The sequence below is a fragment of the Sinohyriopsis cumingii genome, chromosome 18 (assembly GCF_028554795.1).
Source record: "Sinohyriopsis cumingii isolate HCF-2022 chromosome 18, ASM2855479v2, whole genome shotgun sequence".
Lineage (NCBI taxonomy): Eukaryota > Metazoa > Mollusca > Bivalvia > Unionida > Unionidae > Sinohyriopsis > Sinohyriopsis cumingii.
This window is the reverse complement of record NC_142978.1, coordinates 96,091,227-96,118,414: the sequence shown is the minus strand read 5'-3', so window position 1 is coordinate 96,118,414 and position 27,188 is coordinate 96,091,227. Positions and strand designations below refer to the sequence as shown.

At 35.1% G+C, this 27,188-nt stretch overlaps 1 protein-coding gene and 1 long non-coding RNA gene across 4 annotated transcripts in view; one reads left to right on the top strand and one right to left on the bottom strand.

The window, feature by feature from the left end:
- Positions 1-2,571: 2,571 nt before the first annotated feature.
- LOC149777540 (uncharacterized) lies at positions 2,572-16,831 on the bottom strand. Its single transcript, XR_016416032.1, has 3 exons — positions 16,750-16,831; positions 3,100-4,459; positions 2,572-2,725 (listed from the first exon to the last, which is right to left on the bottom strand). It is a non-coding gene; the product is annotated as an uncharacterized LOC149777540 (long non-coding RNA).
- A 4,571-nt stretch (positions 16,832-21,402) lies between these two features.
- Positions 21,403-27,188, top strand: part of LOC149777539 (uncharacterized) — a 40,233-nt gene continuing 34,447 nt past the window's right edge. The window contains exon 1 of one of the 3 annotated variants that reach the window (XM_089942127.1): positions 21,403-21,542. The gene's annotated coding sequence lies outside the window, so the exon portion shown is untranslated. Of the gene's footprint in view, positions 21,543-21,796; positions 21,932-27,188 lie in introns of those variants that run through there. The other 2 variants (XM_089942131.1, XM_089942133.1) reach the window with 2 other exon arrangements.

Sequence of the window (27,188 nt, the reverse complement as noted above, 5' to 3'; positions counted from 1 at the left end):
TTTTCCCTTGACGCTAGACAGTCCCACGATATATTCCCATGTTAAATTCCCCTTAACACCAGGGTATCCCAATCCTTGTCGCTATGTTCCATTCTCCATTCACTCCATGTTAAATTTCTCCATGTTAAATTCCAATTGACGCCAGGGTACAACCCCCTGGTTTAACAGTAAAGTCCCCTTGACGCCAGGGGTATCCCACTTCAATACTTAAACATAATAAAACAACAGTTTCTGTCCTGAATAGCTGAACCATCTTAACAATGCAGCTTCAATATTCGCTACTTGTTACAAAATGTCTGTTAATTGTGTGCTGATATTCAACATTTCCCTGCAATGTATTATTCCATCAGTTCCAGAGAAAGTGTAAAAGCATTTTTCATATTAGAACTCTGTGCAAAGTATCATTCTCACATCCCTTGGTTTCTTCCTCGCTGTCTAAAGTAGTTGAATGTGCCGCTTGAGGGACATTTTAGGGTCAACATTACTCCGTTAGTTTAACATGCGGGCTGACTAGGGGGACAAGGTCAAATCCAATGTTAAATTGGTCCATACGTTAACACTTGGGTTACGAGAGGAATGTCGATGTTATTTGGGTATGTGAGTTTTACATGGGAATGATATTATAGGGACAAAAAAGTTTAAAGGGACACAACTATTACACGAACAAACGTGTTTGTAGGGAGATGGGAAAGTGCAGTGTTAACTTTGTGATTCTCATAGGCCGTTTCTATGTAAGAAAAGTATGGGGACGTACGGGAAATATCATGTAAATTTTTTATATATTATCCAATAACCACTTGTTTGAGTACAGTCCAGTTACAGCTTTTTGATTACTATCCAAACACACATTGCAATCCATAGCTCACGTTTTGATTACTATCTTGATTCGATCGAGAATGCCTTCGATACACGTAGTCTTATTTTTGGACACTCATTGTAACTCGTCTAAGTAAATATTCTTTTCAATACATCTATGTTCATTTTTTCCAAATTAGAGACCACGTCTACGTACTTGTCTAATGACATGAAACAATTGGGTTATCTTGAGGACGTTTGTCAACTGTCAATTATTTTAATGTGAAACCAATATCCAATCTTTAACATCCCTTGTTTCGTAGGGGTGGTGCGTAACGTTCCAATCAACCGATCAAACACCATTACTTTGTTTTCTGGGGTAACTACTTCGGGTGCACATCCGATGCTGTGAGGAAACGTGATAACATGTCGATGTACTGGAGAATCGTTGATGTGTAAAATATTTTCACATACTTTCTGTCAAAGATCTTTGAAAACATTCTACGACACCATATTTAATTTCAGGACTGTCGGTGACAACAAAAAAAATGTTCTATTTTCAATATTATTTTGGGAAAACGTGGTTAAGAGACACCTTACCGTTGTCAGTAATGGAGGGTTACCATCACTTTATTTCAAACCCCGATCGTAATAATTTTGAACTTGTTTTAGAAGTTAAAGGAACGACCCAAGTTGGGTTTGAAAATAGTTCGATGATGCGTAAAAAATATCTGTAATCACGATTTTCCCGTACCAAATAATGGACATCATCTAAATTTGCTAGACGTTTATGATCGATGCCAGTCAGTTTAGTTTAATTTCTTGATCATTTAAGTCGAATGGGTTTGTGTAACGTGTACGTCGATTGTTCTTCTAGCCATCGTCGCACATCTGGTAAACGTACACCTTCAAATTTGGATTTAGCAGTAGGATGCAAATTTTGAACTCCTCCGTAACCAGCAGCTTGTGCAGGATTGTAAAAAGTGTCTGTTAAACGTGTCTCCATGATTTTGTCTATCTTTTGTTGCGTCTCAACAAATCACACACTATTGGATACTTCCCTTAGGTTCGTGTGAGCTTGGACGGGGTTTAACGTCTCCGACGAGCAATAGGAGTAGGAACTGGCTGTGAAGTGGTGACACGTTGAGAAAATTCAACCTCACAGCGTTTATTGTAGGTACTGGTGCAGCCCAGAACGTTCAGTTTCACCTCCGTGGAAAGAAAATCGAGCAAGGTCGCAGTTTATAACTGATGGGTCGTTTGCATTTGGACGTGTGGTTGGAAGGTAAGTATATATTGAACGAACTTGATGACCGCCTGATACTGAATCAGAGTATAATCATGTTCTATTTCATGGCTAATGCTGCTAACGAGTACAAAGCCATGCTAGAAGAAACCAGAGTTAACGTGCACCATGTAAACAACATCAGCCAACAGTTGGAGCAGAACCACAGTCAAGTATCCGATACGAGAGTTCATGTCCAAACCTTAACCATTGCCTCTGATCCAAAATTGAATATCATATTTTCCAAAGGCAGTTACCCTGAAATAACTTCACCAGTATCGTCCAAATCGCGGCACGCAACTGAGCCAATAACCAAAATCACTTTGAGTTCTAACACGTCAACGTGTCCAAGATAGAGTCACTCAAAATGGTCAAAGTGTAATACCGGACTCTTTGAGCCTAACTTTGCCTAGAACAAAATACTTGTGATATTATTTGACATTGTTTGAAGCCACAAAATAGTTAGGTACCAACACCTACCTGTATTTCGAACGACGATTATGCAGGAGGATATGTTTCGTTGAGCTTTGATTTCACTCAAGAGCAAAGCAGCGACAAAGGAAATCTCCACTCTATAAATTTGGGACATTTTCGTTTGGAACTTCAGTTTGTTGTAGCTCTGGCCAACACAGTGAACGTCAGCTTCTATACACAATTAAAAATACTCTTCAAATCAAAATTTTGAGAGAAGTGATTCTAGGCTATTAGAAAGATGGAACACTAAGAACTTCTAGGATGTTTTATCCGGAAGAAAAGAGAAAAAATGCAGTCATGATGGCCAAAACAGAAAGAATATTTAGTTTCCTCTTTTGCTCATAACTTGGCTGAAAGAATTGCAAGTGTCGTTAGAGAATATTGTTATGAGTGTCAAATTGATTATCTTAGTCAGACACAACACGATAAATGTCTGATGATACATCAAGAAGAAACGTCGAGAAAATATATATAAGAGGCGTAGACTCTCATTTCAGAAGAGAAGATTTTGAGAAAGTGGTATGACTTGCGTGACCATTCCGTACCTCCACTGACTTCTCTGGAAACCAAACGCATCGAAGTTCTCTTGCAACAGAGTACATAGACTACTCGTGATTCATCGACTTTCTTAACATATTTTTCCAAGGTCACCCAGATCTCTAGAAAAAGGAATAATATTCTTAACTGTCAAAACAGTTTGTGGTTTATTTATGTATTGTGCATGTTTGTATGTGTTTGACAACAAGACATTGAAACCTACTTCAACCGTTCGTTCTTGTGTGATAATGTGTGTTGGTATGTAAGGGTTCAGTGGTAATGCTTCTTAGACACTATTAACACTTCATACCTTTGTTTTTGATATTACATTTGTATGTTTGTGTGAAAGTACGTGTATATAAACATCACTACCCTCTTTGCTGGGCGGTAGGGTGTGTCTCCTGAATAATTTAATTGACTTCATTCCACAGAATTTATTGCAATACCTAGGACAAAATTCGTGGCAAGGGAAGCTTTATATCCCCACAGCGTTTTGTGTCTGTGTTAGTCTTTACCAAGTACCAATCTTCTAAAACAGTGGAAAGAGTAATATTTTAAAAATCGATAAATTATTTTGAAGGTACTCTTCTAAACTAGTTATTCTTTCGCTCCGAATGCAGGAATAGTCGCACTTCTTACACAAAACATCGTTTGTTACGGTATAGAATATAAATATTTTAGTCAAAAGACACACACCGCACGTCTTGAAAAAGGATCAGCTTGAGTAACGCTTCTTTTTTATATACATATTTTGTAATTCCATTAGTCTTCATCCTCTGAAAGAATTCCTTGTAGTATTGCAACCTTCTGGGTAGAAGTCGTGGTATCGAAATTTTTCTAAGCTGTGGGTAATTGATAAATGGCAGACCATTTAAATACTTAAAAGGTAGTTGAACTTCTTATGTTATTCAGGTACCAGTGGTTAAAATGCCTATATGGTAAATTATATAGTTGTTCTTTGCGTTTCACTTGCATCTCTACAAACTCTTTGTGAATGCGTTCTCTTATCTCAAGAGGAAAACGACAAATATTCGCTTCTAAAGTGTTCATTTTGAGAATAATCACGACACACTACAATAAGGTAGTAAAACCACGTGACCTGTTCCAGGAACGCTGATTCTTTATGAGAATCGTCAACATCGTGCAGCAAGGGAGTCGTATTGGTTTGCCCTCCAAACAAACTGTCGCGTGGATTCAAAGTTCAATGTCTACCACTTTCGTAACTTTCAGCAATGCGTCCGAATTCTCGACCGATTTTGAAACGTCGATCGTACTCCTGCTCAGACATTTCTATCACTTGTTGCCATTGTCTTTCTAATTCTAGCGTCGATGGTATGTTCGCTAGTACATTTCGTCCACTTGTAAACTCTGCAAAATGAAACATGTATGGCATCAATAAAACAATCATCACTAAAAGTCGTAGGTGACCATTTGCTTTTCTAAATTTCAGCCACACACAGGAAGGCTTCTAAGTTCTTTTCTCCAACGTTTCTGACAGTGTGTATCCATTTGTCTTCTCTTTCACACAAGTAACGCAGCCAGCGCAAAGCTTTAGAAAAAATATCGATGGATGATGGAGTGGTAGGGTTGAGGGGTATGACAGCTAATTTATTCTTGGGAAAAAAGTTCTTTAGGTACGCTAATTCATACTCTTTAGCGATTGTTGAAGATTCATTCAAAGGATCGATATCTCCGTGATCCAGAAATAAGTTTCGAAATTTTCCACAGAAATATCGTAAAATGGCCACATCCGATCATCAATATTTCCACATTTCTTCTTAAAATGTAAAATGTGTTTGAAGGTTGAGTTTGGTACCATGCGTGCAATGCTTGTCGTTGTTCTATGTGCTTATCGCCAGTGTAGTAGTAGTGAATGTCAGGTAAATACCGGAGCCCAACGTTTTTATTAGCTTCGGTATTGCAAAAAGTGGAAAATAACATTTGGTCATGTCTGTCTTTCCAATCGTTGCAGGCATTCTACTCAAAAAGGCATGGCTAAATAACATATATAATCTTTTAACTGCACTTGTCCCACTTTCATGTAGGAGTATTTGGATCAGTTCTCCTGGAATCTTACCACAAATGGGACAGTTGCATCCTGGAGTATTACTACGACTGGGACAGTCACATCCTGGAATCTTAATACAATTGGGACGGTTACATCCTGGAATATTACTACGATTGGGACAGTTACATCCTGGAATCTTACTACAGTTGGGACAGTTACATCCTGGAATCTTACTACAATTGGGACAGCTACATCCTGGAATATTGCTACGATTGGGACAGTTACATCTTGGAATCTTACTACAATTGGGACAGTGAAAAATACAGGTCCTTGTATACTCTTCTCACAAACATAATGAGCTACATATAAATAAGAGCCGTGAATGACAGTCTCTTGCGTACATTATGCATGGACCCGCCATGCAAAGTGTATGTATGTATGTATGTATGTATGTACGTATGAATGTATGTACGTACATACTTAAGTATGTGTTTTTCATACGTCTATTTTGTTAACAACTAATATTTAAAACCTCCTTTACCGTTTTATTTTTCTTTGTGATAGTATGCTTTTGTATATAATGGTAGAGAAGTCTGTTTACAAAGACTTCATACCCTTCCCTTTGTAATGGTATGTTGGTAAGTAAGGTTATAGTAGTGTGTCTATAAACACATTCTACCCAGCCTTTAGAGTGGCAGTATGTTTGTATATAAGTGTATTATGCTGTGACTATAAACGCTTGATAGTCTTCATTGTGTGTCATAGTATGTTAGTATGTTTGCGTGAAACCATGTGTATATAAACACTCCTACCACTTTTGTTCGATGATAGGAGAGTGTGTTTCAACAGTACTACACGAATGGGTGCTGAAATGTAAGGTTTATGTTTGGATCGGAATAAAAAGATGCGTGTGATTTGGATTTTTTTGACGTAGATGGAACCCGCGACCTCTCGCATCCGAGGCGGACGCTCTTACCACAAGACCACCGGGATGGTCATAATAAAAAGATGCTGGTGCTGGATAATGTTTAGAAAGGTGAATGTTGGATAGTATCTAAAAATGTTTTAACAAAAGAACTCCCGTACGTACCCATTCAATTTTCAGCATGGAAATGGCTTATAACAATTACAAAGTTAACATTACATTTTCCCTTGCCCCCATAAATACTTTATTCCCATAAATACTTTTATCCCTATATGTTTTTTTTTCCCATATAGACGCTTTTGTACCCAAAACGCTTTTTCCTATACATTGCATAGTTAAACCTTTAGACTAATTTAAAATAAGATTTCCATTTGCCTTCCCCTACCCCAAGTGTCCCCCACATGTGAACCTATTAACTAATTTAACATAGGATGTCCTATTGTGCCCCCAAGTGACTCCTGCATGTTGATCTATGATGTCACCCAACAGGCCGATGCACATACTGTCTAAAATTACATAGGAAATAAACAAGTAGTCACAACAAACACTAACCGTGTTGTAGTACATTGACATACGACTTTTTGTCTGTTATACAGTCTTAATGGAACAAATGAACCATGTTGTAGGACATTGACATACGACTTTTTGTCTGTTATACAGTCTAAATGGAAAAAATGAACCGTGTTGTAGGACATTGACATAAGACTTTTTGCTTGTTATACAGTCTTAATGGTAACAATGAACCGTGTTGTAGTACATTGACATAAGACTTTTGCCTGTTATACAGTCTTCATGGTAAAAATGAACCGTGTTGTAGCACATTGACATATGACTTTTTGCCTGTTATACAGTCTTAATGGTAACAATGAACCGTGTTGTAGTACATTGACATAAGACTTTTTGCCTGTTATACAGTCTTCATGGTAAAAATGAACCGTGTTGTAGTACATTGACATAAGACTTTTTGCCTGTTATACAGTCTAAATGGAAAAAATGAACCGTGTTGTAGTACATTGACATAAGACTTTTTGCCTGTTATACAGTCTTAATGGTAAAAATGAACCGTGTTGTAGGACATTGACATAAGACATTTTGTCTGTTATACAGTCTAAATGGAAAAAATGAACCGTGTTGTAGTACATTGACATAAGACTTTTTGCCTGTTATACAGTCTAAATGGAAAAAATGAACCGTGTTGTAGTACATTGACATAAGACTTTTTGCCTGTAATACAGTCTAAATGGAAAAAATGAACCGTGTTGTAGTACATTGACATAAGACTTTTTGCCTGTTATACAGTCTTAATGGTAAAAATGAACTGTGTTGTAGTACATTGACATAAGACTTTTTGCCTGTTATACAGTCATAATGGTAAAAATGAACCGTGTTGTAGTACATTGACATAAGACTTTTTGCCTGTTATACAGTCTTAATGGTAAAAATGAACCGTGTTGTAGGACATTGACATAAGACATTTTGTCTGTTATACAGTCTAAATGGAAAAAATGAACCGTGTTGTAGGACATTGACATAAGACTTTTTGCTTGTTATACAGTCATAATGGTAAAAATGAACCGTGTTGTAGTACATTGACATAAGACTTTTTGCCTGTTATACAGTCATAATGGTAAAAATGAACCGTGTTGTAGTACATTGACATAAGACTTTTTGCCTGTTATACAGTCTTAATGGTAAAAATGAACCGTGTTGTAGGACATTGACATAAGACATTTTGTCTGTTATACAGTCTAAATGGAAAAAATGAACCGTGTTGTAGGACATTGACATAAGACTTTTTGCTTGTTATACAGTCATAATGGTAAAAATGAACCGTGCTGTAGTACATTGACATAAGACTTTTTGCCTGTTATACAGTCTTAATGGTAAAAATGAACCGTGTTGTAGTACATTGACATGAGACTTTTTGCCTGTTATACAGTCTTAATGGTAAAAATGAACCGTGTTGTAGTACATTGACATAAGACATTTTGTCTGTTATACAGTCATAATGGTAAAAATGAACCGTGTTGTAGGACATTGACATAAGACATTTTGCCTGTTATACAGTCTTAATGGTAAAAATGAACCGTGTTGTAGTACATTGACATAAGACTTTTTGTCTGTTATACAGTCTTAATGGTAAAAATGAACTGTGTTGTAGTACATTGACATAAGACATTTTGCCTGTTATACAGTCTTAATGGTAAAAATGAACCGTGTTGTAGTACATTGACATAAGACTTTTTGTCTGTTATACAGTCTTAATGGTAAAAATGAACCGTGTTGTAGTACATTGACATAAGACTTTTTGCCTGTTATACAGTCTTAATGGTAAAAATGAACTGTGTTGTAGTACATTGACATAAGACTTTTTGCCTGTTATACAGTCATAATGGTAAAAATGAACCGTGTTGTAGTACATTGACATAAGACTTTTTGCCTGTTATACAGTCTTAATGGTAAAAATGAACCGTGTTGTAGGACATTGACATAAGACATTTTGTCTGTTATGCAGTCTAAATGGAAAAAATGAACCGTGTTGTAGGACATTGACATAAGACTTTTTGCTTGTTATACAGTCATAATGGTAAAAATGAACCGTGTTGTAGTACATTGACATAAGACTTTTTGCCTGTTATACAGTCATAATGGTAAAAATGAACCGTGTTGTAGTACATTGACATAAGACTTTTTGTCTGTTATACAGTCTTAATGGTAAAAATGAACCGTGTTGTAGTACATTGACATAAGACTTTTTGTCTGTTATACAGTCATAATGGTAAAAATGACCCGTGTTGTAGGACATTGACATAAGACATTTTGCCTGTTATACAGTCTTAATGGTAAAAATGAACCGTGTTGTAGTACATTGACATAAGACTTTTTGTCTGTTATACAGTCTTAATGGTAAAAATGAACTGTGTTGTAGTACATTGCCATAAGAATTTTTGCCTGTTATACAGTCTAAATGGAAAAAATGAAACGTGTTGTAGGACATTGACATAAGACTTTTTGCTTGTTATACAGTCTTAATGGTAAAAATGAACCGTGTTGTAGGACATTGACATAAGACATTTTGCCTGTTATACAGTCATAATGGTAAAAATGAACCGTGTTGTAGTACATTGACATAAGACGTTTTGACTGTTATACAGTCTTAATGGTAACAATGAACCGTGTTGTAGTACATTGACATAAGACTTTTTGTCTGTTATACAGTCTAAATGGAAAAAATGAACCGTGTTGTAGGACATTGACATAAGACTTTTTGCTTGTTATACAGTCTTAATGGTAACAATGAACCGTGTTGTAGTACATTGACATAAGACTTTTTGCCTGTTATACAGTCATAATGGTAAAAATGAACCGTGTTGTAGTACATTGACATAAGACTTTTTGCCTGTTATACAGTCTTAATGGTAAAAATGAACCGTGTTGTAGGACATTGACATAAGACATTTTCTCTGTTATACAGTCTAAATGGAAAAAATGAACCGTGTTGTAGTACATTGACATAAGACTTTTTGCCTGTTATACAGTCTAAATGGAAAAAATGAACCGTGTTGTAGTACACTGACATAAGACTTTTTGCCTGTTATACAGTCTAAATGGAAAAAATGAACCGTGTTGTAGTACATTGACATAAGACTTTTTGCCTGTTATACAGTCTTAATGGTAAAAATGAACCGTGTTGTAGGACATTGACATAAGACATTTTGTCTGTTATACAGTCTAAATGGAAAAAATGAACCGTGTTGTAGTACATTGACATAAGACTTTTTGCCTGTTAAACAGTCTAAATGGAAAAAATGAACCGTGTTGTAGTACATTGACATAAGACTTTTTGCCTGTTATACAGTCTTAATGGTAAAAATGAACTGTGTTGTAGTACATTGACATAAGACTTTTTGTCTGTTATACAGTCTTAATGGTAAAAATGAACTGTGTTGTAGTACATTGACATAAGACTTTTTGCCTGTTATACAGTCATAATGGTAAAAATGAACCGTGTTGTAGTACATTGACATAAGACATTTTGTCTGTTATACAGTCTAAATGGAAAAAATGAACCGTGTTGTAGGACATTGACATAAGACTTTTTGCTTGTTATACAGTCATAATGGTAAAAATGAACCGTGTTGTAGTACATTGACATAAGACTTTTTGCCTGTTATACAGTCATAATGGTAAAAATGAACCGTGTTGTAGTACATTGACATAAGACTTTTTGCCTGTTATACAGTCTTAATGGTAAAAATGAACCGTGTTGTAGTACATTGACATAAGACTTTTTGTCTGTTATACAGTCATAATGGTAAAAATGAACCGTGTTGTAGGACATTGACATAAGACATTTTGCCTGTTATACAGTCTTAATGGTAAAAATGAACCGTGTTGTAGTACGTTGACATAAGACTTTTTGTCTGTTATACAGTCTTAATGGTAAAAATGAACTGTGTTGTAGTACATTGACATAAGACATTTTGCCTGTTATACAGTCTTAATGGTAAAAATGAACCGTGTTGTAGTACATTGACATAAGACTTTTTGTCTGTTATACAGTCTTAATGGTAAAAATGAACCGTGTTGTAGTACATTGACATAAGACTTTTTGCCTGTTATACAGTCTTAATGGTAAAAATGAACTGTGTTGTAGTACATTGACATAAGACTTTTTGCCTGTTATACAGTCATAATGGTAAAAATGAACCGTGTTGTAGTACATTGACATAAGACTTTTTGCCTGTTATACAGTCTTAATGGTAAAAATGAACCGTGTTGTAGGACATTGACATAAGACATTTTGTCTGTTATACAGTCTAAATGGAAAAAATGAACCGTGTTGTAGGACATTGACATAAGACTTTTTGCTTGTTATACAGTCATAATGGTAAAAATGAACCGTGTTGTAGTACATTGACATAAGACTTTTTGCCTGTTATACAGTCATAATGGTAAAAATGAACCGTGTTGTAGTACATTGACATAAGACTTTTTGCCTGTTATACAGTCTTAATGGTAAAAATGAACCGTGTTGTAGTACATTGACATAAGACTTTTTGTCTGTTATACAGTCATAATGGTAAAAATGAACCGTGTTGTAGGACATTGCCATAAGACTTTTTGCCTGTTATACAGTCTAAATGGAAAAAATGAACCGTGTTGTAGGACATTGACATAAGACTTTTTGCTTGTTATACAGTCTTAATGGTAACAATGAACCGTGTTGTAGTACATTGACATAAGACTTTTTGTCTGTTATACAGTCTAAATGGAAAAAATGAACCGTGTTGTAGTACATTGACATAAGACTTTTTGCCTGTTATACAGTCATAATGGTAAAAATGAACCGTGTTGTAGTACATTGACATAAGACTTTTTGCCTGTAATACAGTCTAAATGGAAAAAATGAACCGTGTTGTAGTACATTGACATAAGACTTTTTGCCTGTTATACAGTCTTAATGGTAAAAATGAACTGTGTTGTAGTACATTGACATAAGACTTTTTGCCTGTTATACAGTCATAATGGTAAAAATGAACCGTGTTGTAGTACATTGACATAAGACTTTTTGCCTGTTATACAGTCTTAATGGTAAAAATGAACCGTGTTGTAGGACATTGACATAAGACATTTTGTCTGTTATACAGTCTAAATGGAAAAAATGAACCGTGTTGTAGGACATTGACATAAGACTTTTTGCTTGTTATACAGTCATAATGGTAAAAATGAACCGTGTTGTAGTACATTGACATAAGACTTTTTGCCTGTTATACAGTCATAATGGTAAAAATGAACCGTGTTGTAGTACATTGACATAAGACTTTTTGCCTGTTATACAGTCTTAATGGTAAAAATGAACCGTGTTGTAGGACATTGACATAAGACATTTTGTCTGTTATACAGTCTAAATGGAAAAAATGAACCGTGTTGTAGGACATTGACATAAGACTTTTTGCTTGTTATACAGTCATAATGGTAAAAATGAACCGTGCTGTAGTACATTGACATAAGACTTTTTGCCTGTTATACAGTCTTAATGGTAAAAATGAACCGTGTTGTAGTACATTGACATGAGACTTTTTGCCTGTTATACAGTCTTAATGGTAAAAATGAACCGTGTTGTAGTACATTGACATAAGACATTTTGTCTGTTATACAGTCATAATGGTAAAAATGAACCGTGTTGTAGGACATTGACATAAGACATTTTGCCTGTTATACAGTCTTAATGGTAAAAATGAACCGTGTTGTAGTACATTGACATAAGACTTTTTGTCTGTTATACAGTCTTAATGGTAAAAATGAACTGTGTTGTAGTACATTGACATAAGACATTTTGCCTGTTATACAGTCTTAATGGTAAAAATGAACCGTGTTGTAGTACATTGACATAAGACTTTTTGTCTGTTATACAGTCTTAATGGTAAAAATGAACCGTGTTGTAGTACATTGACATAAGACTTTTTGCCTGTTATACAGTCTTAATGGTAAAAATGAACTGTGTTGTAGTACATTGACATAAGACTTTTTGCCTGTTATACAGTCATAATGGTAAAAATGAACCGTGTTGTAGTACATTGACATAAGACTTTTTGCCTGTTATACAGTCTTAATGGTAAAAATGAACCGTGTTGTAGGACATTGACATAAGACATTTTGTCTGTTATGCAGTCTAAATGGAAAAAATGAACCGTGTTGTAGGACATTGACATAAGACTTTTTGCTTGTTATACAGTCATAATGGTAAAAATGAACCGTGTTGTAGTACATTGACATAAGACTTTTTGCCTGTTATACAGTCATAATGGTAAAAATGAACCGTGTTGTAGTACATTGACATAAGACTTTTTGTCTGTTATACAGTCTTAATGGTAAAAATGAACCGTGTTGTAGTACATTGACATAAGACTTTTTGTCTGTTATACAGTCATAATGGTAAAAATGACCCGTGTTGTAGGACATTGACATAAGACATTTTGCCTGTTATACAGTCTTAATGGTAAAAATGAACCGTGTTGTAGTACATTGACATAAGACTTTTTGTCTGTTATACAGTCTTAATGGTAAAAATGAACTGTGTTGTAGTACATTGCCATAAGAATTTTTGCCTGTTATACAGTCTAAATGGAAAAAATGAAACGTGTTGTAGGACATTGACATAAGACTTTTTGCTTGTTATACAGTCTTAATGGTAAAAATGAACCGTGTTGTAGGACATTGACATAAGACATTTTGCCTGTTATACAGTCATAATGGTAAAAATGAACCGTGTTGTAGTACATTGACATAAGACGTTTTGACTGTTATACAGTCTTAATGGTAACAATGAACCGTGTTGTAGTACATTGACATAAGACTTTTTGTCTGTTATACAGTCTAAATGGAAAAAATGAACCGTGTTGTAGGACATTGACATAAGACTTTTTGCTTGTTATACAGTCTTAATGGTAACAATGAACCGTGTTGTAGTACATTGACATAAGACTTTTTGCCTGTTATACAGTCATAATGGTAAAAATGAACCGTGTTGTAGTACATTGACATAAGACTTTTTGCCTGTTATACAGTCTTAATGGTAAAAATGAACCGTGTTGTAGGACATTGACATAAGACATTTTCTCTGTTATACAGTCTAAATGGAAAAAATGAACCGTGTTGTAGTACATTGACATAAGACTTTTTGCCTGTTATACAGTCTAAATGGAAAAAATGAACCGTGTTGTAGTACACTGACATAAGACTTTTTGCCTGTTATACAGTCTAAATGGAAAAAATGAACCGTGTTGTAGTACATTGACATAAGACTTTTTGCCTGTTATACAGTCTTAATGGTAAAAATGAACCGTGTTGTAGGACATTGACATAAGACATTTTGTCTGTTATACAGTCTAAATGGAAAAAATGAACCGTGTTGTAGTACATTGACATAAGACTTTTTGCCTGTTAAACAGTCTAAATGGAAAAAATGAACCGTGTTGTAGTACATTGACATAAGACTTTTTGCCTGTTATACAGTCTTAATGGTAAAAATGAACTGTGTTGTAGTACATTGACATAAGACTTTTTGTCTGTTATACAGTCTTAATGGTAAAAATGAACTGTGTTGTAGTACATTGACATAAGACTTTTTGCCTGTTATACAGTCATAATGGTAAAAATGAACCGTGTTGTAGTACATTGACATAAGACATTTTGTCTGTTATACAGTCTAAATGGAAAAAATGAACCGTGTTGTAGGACATTGACATAAGACTTTTTGCTTGTTATACAGTCATAATGGTAAAAATGAACCGTGTTGTAGTACATTGACATAAGACTTTTTGCCTGTTATACAGTCATAATGGTAAAAATGAACCGTGTTGTAGTACATTGACATAAGACTTTTTGCCTGTTATACAGTCTTAATGGTAAAAATGAACCGTGTTGTAGTACATTGACATAAGACTTTTTGTCTGTTATACAGTCATAATGGTAAAAATGAACCGTGTTGTAGGACATTGACATAAGACATTTTGCCTGTTATACAGTCTTAATGGTAAAAATGAACCGTGTTGTAGTACGTTGACATAAGACTTTTTGTCTGTTATACAGTCTTAATGGTAAAAATGAACTGTGTTGTAGTACATTGACATAAGACATTTTGCCTGTTATACAGTCTTAATGGTAAAAATGAACCGTGTTGTAGTACATTGACATAAGACTTTTTGTCTGTTATACAGTCTTAATGGTAAAAATGAACCGTGTTGTAGTACATTGACATAAGACTTTTTGCCTGTTATACAGTCTTAATGGTAAAAATGAACTGTGTTGTAGTACATTGACATAAGACTTTTTGCCTGTTATACAGTCATAATGGTAAAAATGAACCGTGTTGTAGTACATTGACATAAGACTTTTTGCCTGTTATACAGTCTTAATGGTAAAAATGAACCGTGTTGTAGGACATTGACATAAGACATTTTGTCTGTTATACAGTCTAAATGGAAAAAATGAACCGTGTTGTAGGACATTGACATAAGACTTTTTGCTTGTTATACAGTCATAATGGTAAAAATGAACCGTGTTGTAGTACATTGACATAAGACTTTTTGCCTGTTATACAGTCATAATGGTAAAAATGAACCGTGTTGTAGTACATTGACATAAGACTTTTTGCCTGTTATACAGTCTTAATGGTAAAAATGAACCGTGTTGTAGTACATTGACATAAGACTTTTTGTCTGTTATACAGTCATAATGGTAAAAATGAACCGTGTTGTAGGACATTGCCATAAGACTTTTTGCCTGTTATACAGTCTAAATGGAAAAAATGAACCGTGTTGTAGGACATTGACATAAGACTTTTTGCTTGTTATACAGTCTTAATGGTAACAATGAACCGTGTTGTAGTACATTGACATAAGACTTTTTGTCTGTTATACAGTCTAAATGGAAAAAATGAACCGTGTTGTAGTACATTGACATAAGACTTTTTGCCTGTTATACAGTCATAATGGTAAAAATGAACCGTGTTGTAGTACATTGACATAAGACTTTTTGCCTGTTATACAGTCTTAATGGTAAAAATGAACCGTGTTGTTGGACATTGACATAAGACATTTTGTCTGTTATACAGTCTAAATGGAAAAAATGAACCGTGTTGTAGGACATTGACATAAGACTTTTTGCTTGTTATACAGTCTTAATGGTAACAATGAACCGTGTTGTAGTACATTGACATAAGACTTTTTGCCTGTTATACAGTCATAATGGTAAAAATGAACCGTGTTGTAGTACATTGACATAAGACTTTTTGCCTGTTATACAGTCTTAATGGTAACAATGAACCGTGTTGTAGGACATTGACATAAGACATTTTGTCTGTTATACAGTCTAAATGGAAAAAATGAACCGTGTTGTAGTACATTGACATAAGACTTTTTGCCTGTTATACAGTCTTAATGGTAAAAATGAACCGTGTTGTAGTACATTGACATAAGACTTTTTGCCTGTTATACAGTCTTAATGGTAAAAATGAACCGTGTTGTAGGACATTGACATAAGACTTTTTGCTTCTTATACAGTCTTAATGGTAAAAATGAACCGTGTTGTAGTACATTGACATAAGACTTTTTGCTTGTTATGCAGTCTTAATGGTAAAAATGAACTGTGTTGTAGTACATTGACATAAGACTTTTTGCTTGTTATACAGTCTTAATGGTAAAAATGAACTGTGTTGTAGTACATTGACATAAGACGTTTTGACTGTGATACAGTCTTAATGGTAAAAATGAACCGTGTTGTAGTACATTGACATAAGACATTTTGCCTGTTATACAGTCTTAATGGTAAAAATGAACCGTTTTGTAGTACATTAACATAGGACTTTTTGCCTGTTATACAGTCTTAATGGTAAAAATGAACCGTGTTGTAGTACATTGACATAAGACTTTTTGCCTGTTATACAGTCTTAATGGTAAAAATGAACCGTGTTGTAGTACATTGACATAAGACTTCTTGCCTGTTATACAGTCTTAATGGTAAAAATGAAAATGTTTACAAACTTTATTCATTTAGATTCTTTTCAATGACGTGTTTCCTGCTTATTTCCAGGCACCCTCACCTTTCACCGACGAAGATATGTTTCAGTTTACTAATATGAGTCTGTCAGTCTTTACCCAATATAATAGGAATAAAATGAAATAAAAATGAAACAAATATAGTGTAAAATAGCCAACTTACGTATCAGCTCCAATGAAACCAAAAGGTTGAAATGGACATTAGTTCATAACTCTAGAATGAACTATTTTGGTGTTAATGCACCTGTGACTGGAGGTAAAACTATTTTGTAATGTGCCCTGACACAGATAATATGTTTTGTCTTGAATGATGTAAATTTATGAGGATTACGGTGGCGAAAACAATGTGCGGTTGGGGCATACAGCCAAGGAGAAGAATCTTTTGGAGACCGAGTGAAACGAGGGCATTGAAGAAAAGAAGAGAAAAACTTAATAACTGTGTAACTCTCTCTCTCTCTCTCTCTCTCTCATATATATATATATATATATATATATATATATATATATATATATATATATATATATATATATATATATATATATATATTGCATTATTCATCTAAATTAAATGCTGCGGTACTTAAATATAGACTTAGCTTTGCTTTGTTTGATTGAAGGTATGAGCAGCTCATTAATTTTCCCGTTGAGTCTCCTTCATCGACAGAAACAGCCACTGTAATTTTTGTGCAAGATGTAGGCGGTCTCTTATCTACATCATATTAGATTTGGCTGCCAAGTTGTCAATCAAAGCAGTCTGTGAGAGAACGGAGAGCAAAATAAAAGCTTGGTATTAATGCCTAGATGCCAGGGCCAACTAACTGTTGTTTAAATCAGCACACCTGGTTCAGAGTTAATAAAAATAAAGAGGTTGATACTGGGAATAAAAAGGGTCATTACACAACCTAATTGTGTAATTATGGTCTGAAAATCCCTTTGAGGTATCATATCTGTGTATTTAAAAAGTTCTCTGCTAGCCGGATATAAACGTTAGCCTTCTGCATGGACTGCAAGTAAAGAGCGATATCTTTAAACTGAGAGAAAGACAGACGCAGAGATAAATTGCTATGTTATTTCAAGCATAAGTCGAAGTAGGTAAGTAAATAAGTAAGTACGTACGTACGTACGTACGTACGTACGTATGTATGTATGTATGTATGTATGTATCTACAAGTATGCCGTCAATAAATATATCCCTGTCTTGTTTTTAATCGGCTGCTGTTTTTCGTCTTGTCTAGCTGCTGCTATTCCCAAATTCGATAGCTCGATCTAACTGCATAATTCCAATCTACAACTCACGGCAAATAAAGAAACGCAGTGGACAGTATTGTACTAGTATAGGAAGAATGGATGGACGAATGGATGGATGGATGGATTAAAATCAAAACTTTAGAAATATTAACTGTAATAGTGTATACGCAATTATAACGTAACGTTGTGATAACTACATTTACACGATTGCAAAGTAAGGCTTGGGGAACGGTATGTACGCGATTGTAATGTAACGCTGGGGTAACAACGTATATGCAATTGTAACACATAACGCTGGCTTTAAAATACCCTTAGTTAGAAATCACGTAGGTATGTTTGATAATCGTATACCTTGGTCTGTCTATCTATCCATCTATCCTTGGGTAAGGCGTTGGCACGGTATAACTTATAATGTGTTTTTGTACTGTAAAAACACCAAACCAATCAAAACCAAACTATACATCTATTCATCTTTCCATTTCTTATCTCGATCTATCAATCGATCGATCGATCATACCTACTTATCTACCTTCATATCTACTTACCTTCCTACCTTCCTCGTATAAGTGTGCCATCTGATTAACTGTTTATCTCTGTGCAAACTAGACCTCTCTTTTTTATTCATCAAGAACGATGAGAGTTTTTCATTTAATCAAGATGTAAGTTGATTTCTGAATCTTGTCGAATGGTCTTTTAATAGCCCATATTATAATATAATCGTATTTCTGGTTGCATTTGTGAATATAAACAGACTACTTTATTATCCCACACCCGGGAGATCAAACTTTGATTAGTTCAGGTAAAATCAGGAACTGACACGTCGTACTGTACAACTGTAATAACTCTTTGTGTGTAGAATAGCATGTTAATATGCTAAACTGGAATACAATGCCATTTAATGTGGATATAAATGGCATAGTGTATTCCACTGACCCATGAAGCATTCACGTGATCCAACATGAATCCCGTACCCATGCTGACATGAATTCATCTGTGTTTGTAAGCTTATGCCTTGACACAGATGTTGACCTGTAAATGTAGTACACCTGTGAAAACTCTCCTATGGATATTGTATATTTCTTCCTATATCTGCTTTACGTCTTATTATGTTCTAATTTCAATAACACTGAGCATTCCAGCTCATTGCCAAATCCGATCCGACAGTTATTCATATCGTATATGTATACGGCAGCTGCATGCTAAAATAACTTTTTCAGACGTGCTTTAAATCAATATTATTTTCATAATGGATACGAACTCTATTTTAAAAGAAAAAGATGGGATGTGTGAAGAATCGGATATATCCAGATAAAACTGAATACACATGTGCATCTATAGATTATAGACTAAACTAAATAATTATTCTTAATTCACTTTCCCTATATTGAAAATAGTATCAGCTCAGTTCTGCACTAGAACCACGCCAGATGCACGCTTTCCGTCCTAATATATATCTTCGTTCTTAAAGGTTTAAATCCAGCTTCATATAATTACAAACATACAAAAAGACTTAATGCATCCATCCATCCATCCATCCATACATCCATCCATCCATACGTATGTACGTTCCTATTGTGAATATGTTGTTCCCTTGAGACCTTTATCATAAGAATAGAGTAAATTTAAATTTTTTAGATAATCTGAGTATACATTAACATTTAAATCTTAGCCTATAAAAGTGCTTCGTTTCTGTCCGTATATTTTTTTTACTAAACATGCGTTTTATAATTTAATCTAACTGTACTACACTCATATATATTGGTGTATGTTATATCTATATGTGTGTGTGTGTGAGTGTGTGCGTGTGTGTGTGTGCATGACAATGTATATTGTATCTTTATTTGTAGTTTAAATGTTTGTATTAATTTTATTGCCATCGTGTTCTTAATTTCATGGTATGTTGATCTACCTGACGGGAATGAATCTTATAGGTTATTTTTTTTTTACAGATACGTGCATGAGCACATAGTTAGACAGTACGGTAGACCCAAAAAGTATACATGCAGTAAGACAGACATATAGACACGTACAAAATACATAACAAAGAAATTGGTTCATAAGGATATACGTTAAATGTATTTTCAAATAGTATTGATAATGATACTTGTTGCTGCATAATAAGATCTGTAAATGCAAACGGTGTAAAATGGTCTCGAAAGAGCCTTTTAAACGGTTTTTAATAATTTCATACCTCTACTTCCTTCGTTAACGCAGACTGAATGCATTCAATTCTCTTTGAAAAGGTCTACGGGTTACTGTTAAAACTGCTGCCATGTTGTCAAATGACTTTTTCCTTGCAGTGCTGCGCAGGTTCATAAATCTTGGCTTACTCCCTGTCGTGTACCATTTGATTAATATGACCTAAACATATCACTATGGACATATAAATAAAGTTTTGCATTTCTTCGTTCGAAGACTCCATAATCTATTGTCTATCAGCAATACGACGTTTGCAGATTACGTGCGTATACAAATAGCACGTGACCAACCAAAGGCAGTCGCCCGTGCAGCGTTGTACCAATCTATAGCCACAATTATCCTGTGCCGCACATTTTGAGTTTCTTGACCTATAGAGGATGAATTAAAAGCTAATTGTGCCCCTAAACGGAGGAAGGGATGACATGAAGTTAAGGAAGCTCATATAAATGAAATGAACTTCGGTATTTTTTTCAGTCCGGTTGAATTAATATATTTTAATATAGCAAGACATTATTCGATCTGCCATTTGAAAATAACGAAAAACCTATTGTTTTTTTGATGCGATAAAGAAGCAGAAGCGAGTGAAATATGGAATTATTTGAAATGAAAGTAATTTTAAATCATATTCTGCTAATCGATAGGAGATGCCAACTATTCTTGCAATGTTACTGTTCAGAATATTACAGCAGTTTGCCTTTGAGATTTACAATAGACCTTGTCATTTGTACAAAGTGCAATAAAGTCGAACTTTAAAAAGTCGAATCGCTGTATTACACATTTTTGGGTTCGAGTTTTAGACAGTATTGAATTTTTCAAACTGTCCGACAAAATAATACTATATACAGGTACTGATCGAGTCATTTGAGTTATGTCTGATTTTGATTGACTGATGCTTCAATTATTCAATGTAAACTGTATACAGGGACTGATCGAGTCATTCGAGTTTTGCCTGGTTTGGAGTGACTGATGCTTCAGTTATCCAGTGTATACTGTATTCATTTTTTCTTCCCCACAGCGTTCAATATAATGATTATTTTCAATGCAATGAATATAACTTATGAATAAGTCAATCATTTGGCTTCTATATTGACAATACAGTTGAACATAAAATCCCAATATTCTGTGGTGCTAAATTTTTATTAAAAATTCGGATAAGTCGAGTTTCAGGCAGGAAAAAGTAAAATGTTGGACGTGAGCAACTCATTTGAAAATTGCAGTTAATCAGAATAACTGATGTTTATGTTTCTGAAGTTTTAAAAATCACTTAATAGATTTCAGTGTGTATAATAATAATGGCTATACATTTTGGTGTGCTACCTATGCACATCACGAATGTATAAAAAGAGACTACGGTGGCAGCACCGCCCAAGGCAAATTCGATCGTGATGCGACTGCGGCCGGAGCGGTTTTGTTACTGGAGCTTGACAGCGTCTAGACTTAGTTAATTACTATAAAACACTGATGGTCTTATTCTCTGGATCCAAATTGATAACAGCTTAATACATAAAGGTAAGTATGCACCTTTTTCGTTAAATAGCGGAACAAAAGATTCATTTGCGTTCAAATACAATACAGCACAGCTTTTAATTTAATCAAAGCAAATCAAATATTTTGACAGTAATATTTTTTCCCTAAATGACCCGTTACACACACGCGCGCGCGCACACACACACGTGCGTTAAATTCTCTCTTACACGTTATAAACATTGCTATTTGTACATCATGTACGTTCCAGCTTAGTTTAGGTTGTATCTGTTTTACACTTAAATGTGTTATTAATAGGTGTGCCTTCCTACGAAAATAAACACATATTCAGGAGAGAACAACATTCTGATTTTCCTGCTGGATACTATATATGTTAGAACACTGGAACAATGTAGGATATTAACAAAGAGCAGGTTAGTATGTGAAGCTATTGTCCGTGGCGCTATCCATGAAACATGGATGATTGCCAGTGGCGCCCGCAGAATTATTGGTGGGGGTGGGGGAGAACAGGTAGTAATCAGCTATTAGGTTTTACGGACGTAAGCCAAGATATGTTTAGAGGTGAAATCGGTAGGGGAGGGCACTTTCCCCATTGCCCCTATGTAGGGAACACACAAGATGATTACAGTATACAAAACGATATTTTCAATCTTTTTTATCGTGTGTGATTATGAGAGAGAGAGAGAGAGAGAGAGAGAGAGAGAGGCGTATTAAAGTAAAGTCACGTGACATCAATGGCTTGCAATTTTGAATTGCATCGTGTTTCCTCTCTCATTATTATTGGGTTCCTTCTGCTGTATTTCGCATATAACAATCGAAATAATGAAAAGCGAATTTCAGAACAGAGGAAGCTCAGTCTAAATTAGTACCCGATATCATCAAGCATCAACATCAAGAAATAAATATGGTGTACAGTACGTTTTCAGAAAATGTTTAAACTTCACTTTGGATATTTGGACGGTAGTAATAGCTGAAAGAAAAAGATACACTATGTTCACGCCGAGAGCGAAAATTACAACTGTCTGTTAGTTAAACATGAAAAACAACAAGCTGATATTGCTCTATGTTATCAATACACGTAGGCTTCATGAATTTAGTAACGAGTCAAGTCGTGATGCATTGATATATGTACTCACCAATATATATATATATATATATATATATATATATATATATATATATATATATATATATATATATATATATATATAAATACACGCACACACACTTCCGTCTAAGATTGTGGACGTAATGAGTTAATTAGTTTTATATTCTTAGTGTTGCATGACATGATACATTTGTCAAAAGCAGTAGAAAATAAACGATTTATACATTTTAACAGTCCGACTATTGTGATAGAAGGTTTTTCCATTTCTTCTGATGTTTCATTTCATGCTTTGGAAGCTTCATCAGCATTGTATCCATTTGTTGCAAGCGACATTGTAGATCTTGTCTCAGTAAATTAGAACACTTCATTATGAAATACATGCAATCTCTATTAGTATACGAATATTCAGATACTGTGTTTACAGTTTAAACGAATTTAGTTTAATTGTAAACTATATAGTTTGTTCATTTCATTGATGAATTTCATAAAGGAAAAAACACGTGTGTTTGTACATATATATGGTCAGAGAGAGAGAGAGAGAGAGAGAGAGAGGGAGATACATATTTTAAATAGACTGATGCATGCATCATAGTAAGGAAAGTTGCCGTTTATTAAGTGATCAGATGACTAACTTATTCATTTTGGTTATTCATTTTGGTTAAAGGTACTGAACAGACCCCAAACAGTGTTTAACTTACCCTTTGATATATAGCAGTTAAAGGAATAAAAAACACTCTAATACGGTGGTGTCCATTGCATTTCCTCATTTGCCGTGACTACTACAGTAATGTCCATTATATTTCATCATTTTCTGTGACTCTACCGTAGTTGCCTATGCATTTTCTCTTTTGCCGTGACTCGTACAATAGTGTCAATTGCATTTCTTCATTTGCCGTGACTCGTGCAGTAGTGTCAATCACATTTCCTCATTGGCCTTGACTAGTACAGTAGTATCCACTACATTTCTCATTTACCGTGACTCATGCCGGAGTGTCCATCGCATTTCCTCATTTGCCTGATTTATACAGTGACTTGTACAGAAGTCTTCATTGCATTTCCTCATTTGCCGTGACTCATGCCGGAGTGTCCATCGCATTTCCTCATTTGCCTGATTTATACAGTGACTTGTAGAGAAGCCTTCATTGCATTTCGTCATTTGTCCTGACTCATACAGTAGTGTCCATTGCATTTCGTCATTTGTCCTGACTCATACAGTAGTGTCAATTGCATTTCGTCATTTGCCATGACTCATACAGTAGTGTCCATTGTATTTCGTCATTTGCCATGACTCATACAGTAGTGTCCATTGCATTTCCTCATTTGCCATGACTCATACAATAGTGTCCATTGCATTTCCTCATTTGCCATGACTCATACAGTAGTGTCCACTGCATTTCCTCATTTGTCCTGACTCATACAGTAGCGTCCATTGCATTTCCTCATTTGCCATGACTCATACAGTAGTGTCCATTGCATTTCGTCATTTGTCCTGACTCATACAGTAGAGTCCATTGCATTTCCTCATTTGCATTACTTGTAGATTGGAGCTTTACAGTCAGATCGAACTATCGAATTTCAGAACAGCGGCAGCTAGACAAGACGACAGACAGCAGCCAGTTAGAAACCGGAGATTAATTCGTTTATTAAATGCACGCTTAGACATACGTACATACATACATACCTACATACAAACATGCTTGCATACCTACATACAAACATGCACACATACATACATACATACATACATACATACATACATGCACAACAATGTACGAAAACCAGAACTAACTGACAATCATACTAAATTAGATTATTCAACAATAATTCTAAGTGTTCAAAGATTTTCGTACGTTTTGGCTTACAGTTTTATTTTGTGATGTTCCGTAACATAGTAATATTCTGGCACAAGTATCCGTAACACAAAGTGTAAACTGATGATGAGAGGGATATGGACATAGAGTCTATAAGTGGTGCATTTCTGCAAATATATTTCCCATTTAAATCTCACAGATTTAAGTATGGATGACTGATGCTGTGTGTATATAATGGTATGGTGGGCGAGGGGCGGGGGGTGGGGGGGGGGTGGGCATCCAAATAGTCTTCACGTCTTTGCGGTGGGTGAAATCAATATTAATAACTATTCTCAGTATGAGAAATGACTTTACAACTGCACAGAAAAAGATGCATTGTATGTATAAAAGTTACTCTATTTAACCCACTTTATTCAAGCATAGTTGTTGCCATTCTTTAGCCATCGATATAATTTTTGGTACACAGTACATTATGTTAAAATATTAAGTGGATCTTGATTCGAATGAAACGCTACGCTACGGGCTTGTGTACTATATTTAGGAATTATGTACGAAGTTAGTGCTTTGTGTGCGACGTTAGGGCTTTGTGTATGACGTTATATGCTTGTGTACGAAATTAGCGGTTTGTTTATGTCATTACGGGTTTGTGAACGACATTGGGAGTTTGTATATGACGTTATGTGTTTGTATATGACATTAGGGGTTTATGTACAACATTAGGTATTTTTGTGTAAGGGGTTAGGGCTTTGTGTATGACGTTATATGCTTGTGTACGAAATTAGCGGTGTGTTTATGTCATTAGGGGTTTGTGTACGACATTGGGCATTTGTATATGACGTTATGTGTTTGTATATGACGATAGGGGTTTATGTACAACATTAGGTGTTTTTGTGTAAGGGGTTAGGGCTTTGTGTATGACATTATGGTTCACGTACAACGTTAGGTTTTGTGTAGGAAATTAGGTGTTTGTGTATGACGTTAGAGATTTTTATGACATTAGGGGATTGTTAATGACGTTAGGGGATTGTTTATGACGTTAGGGGTTCGTGTCAGTCAGAATGACTTCAGCCTTTTCCATAGTGTACTAGAGAAAAAAAGCTTGAATGTAAATAATGATCATTTTGAAATTCAACCCATGCCCGTGGTTGTTATTTTGCATCACAAAAACTTCATAACGTCACAGTGAGTAAATGGCGTATCACCATTGACAGTTGAAACTGACCGATTCCTTAAAGTTTGTCATTACAACGTTGCCGAAATAACACAAAAAATAAATGTACAGATATTTTGCTGAAGTGTTTTATCAGAACTATTTTTTTAAACCCTGTTTTTCGCGCATCTATATGAATGGTTATCCGTCAAAAAATTGCCAATCTGGGAAATATCACGACAATTATCTCAGAGTCTCTTGCAGAACGTCGCGGTTATTCGGCTCAAATCGGAAAGAGACGAGAGCATTTCGATTAAGGTCTGTATATAATGTTACGGGGTTGTGCATAAAATTACGAAAATAAATTAGTTATTTTCTGCTTATGTAATTTTCTATGGCTGACAATTCCTCATATCATAAAATCGTTCATGCTGAGACTGGTATATAAGGTTACGCTTAACCCTAGTACATGATCTATCATATTAACAAGGGACGCGAAAAGACATTAACTACGGAAACCGTTCAAACTTGTATGTCGTTTGAACCGATTTATATTCAAATCATGCCTATAAGATATTAATAATGTCATTTACGACGTCTTTAAATCATAATGTTGTCATATGGACTGCTATAAATCAGTGTTATACCTTTAGTCATTGTCTGCATATCTATCAACGTTGCATCTTGTAATGCAGATTGAAAGATGAATCATTTTTGCGCTTTAGCCCCTCTGTCCATTAAAATGTATCCGAATTTAGATCGTCGTTACCTTTAACAATAACTCCTCGCATGTTTGTTTTTTAAACTAATCTTCAATTACATTCTGTTATAGCATGGGTAAAATTCAAGCCGTTTATTTAATAAATAAAGCAAACTACTAAAATAAATTGTAAATAAAAAAGGAACCTTTACAGAAGAAAGCTAGAGGGACAGCATAGTTGTAGATCGCGATCTCTCCACGTCTGATTGTTGTGGGTTAAACGCCATTTTTTCAGAAACACGTTAGCTGTACATATCGGCCAGTATAGCTGGTGGAGGAAGAACCCGGAAAAACTCCAGTAAGAACCACCAACCCACAGGAAGCTGTTGGTAAGCTTTCTCACATACCCACACGGACATAAGTGAAATGGCAGGGATCGGTAAAGGCGAGCGCTTTTTCGCTACTTGGTCACCAGGGGTAATTGAATCACTCGCCGAAAATACGAAATTGTCGTTCTGCAAGCACAAAAATGAAAGCTGCTGATTTCCCAGAATATGAAGGATGCAGGGATGGGGGTGGGTGGTTCGACTACTCTATCGTCATGCCGATCACATCTTAGTCTATGACTATATCAAGTTCGGGTTTCGCGATGAAAGCCAAAGTGGGCCGGGTGACTGAAGTCAAGAATATTTTTACATTATTGAACTTTAACGATGCTGTTCAAGGATTTTGTCAACCAATGTTTAATGATGTCAAACGAGATCGCCGGCCGAGGTAATGTAATTTTTCTGGGGTTGTTAAAACCTGGTACCGTAGCAATTGAAATCCATAGCCGACCACTTTTTAATTTTATGATTTTACATTTTTCTAATATTGATTTGTCTCACTGTGTTCTGGAGCA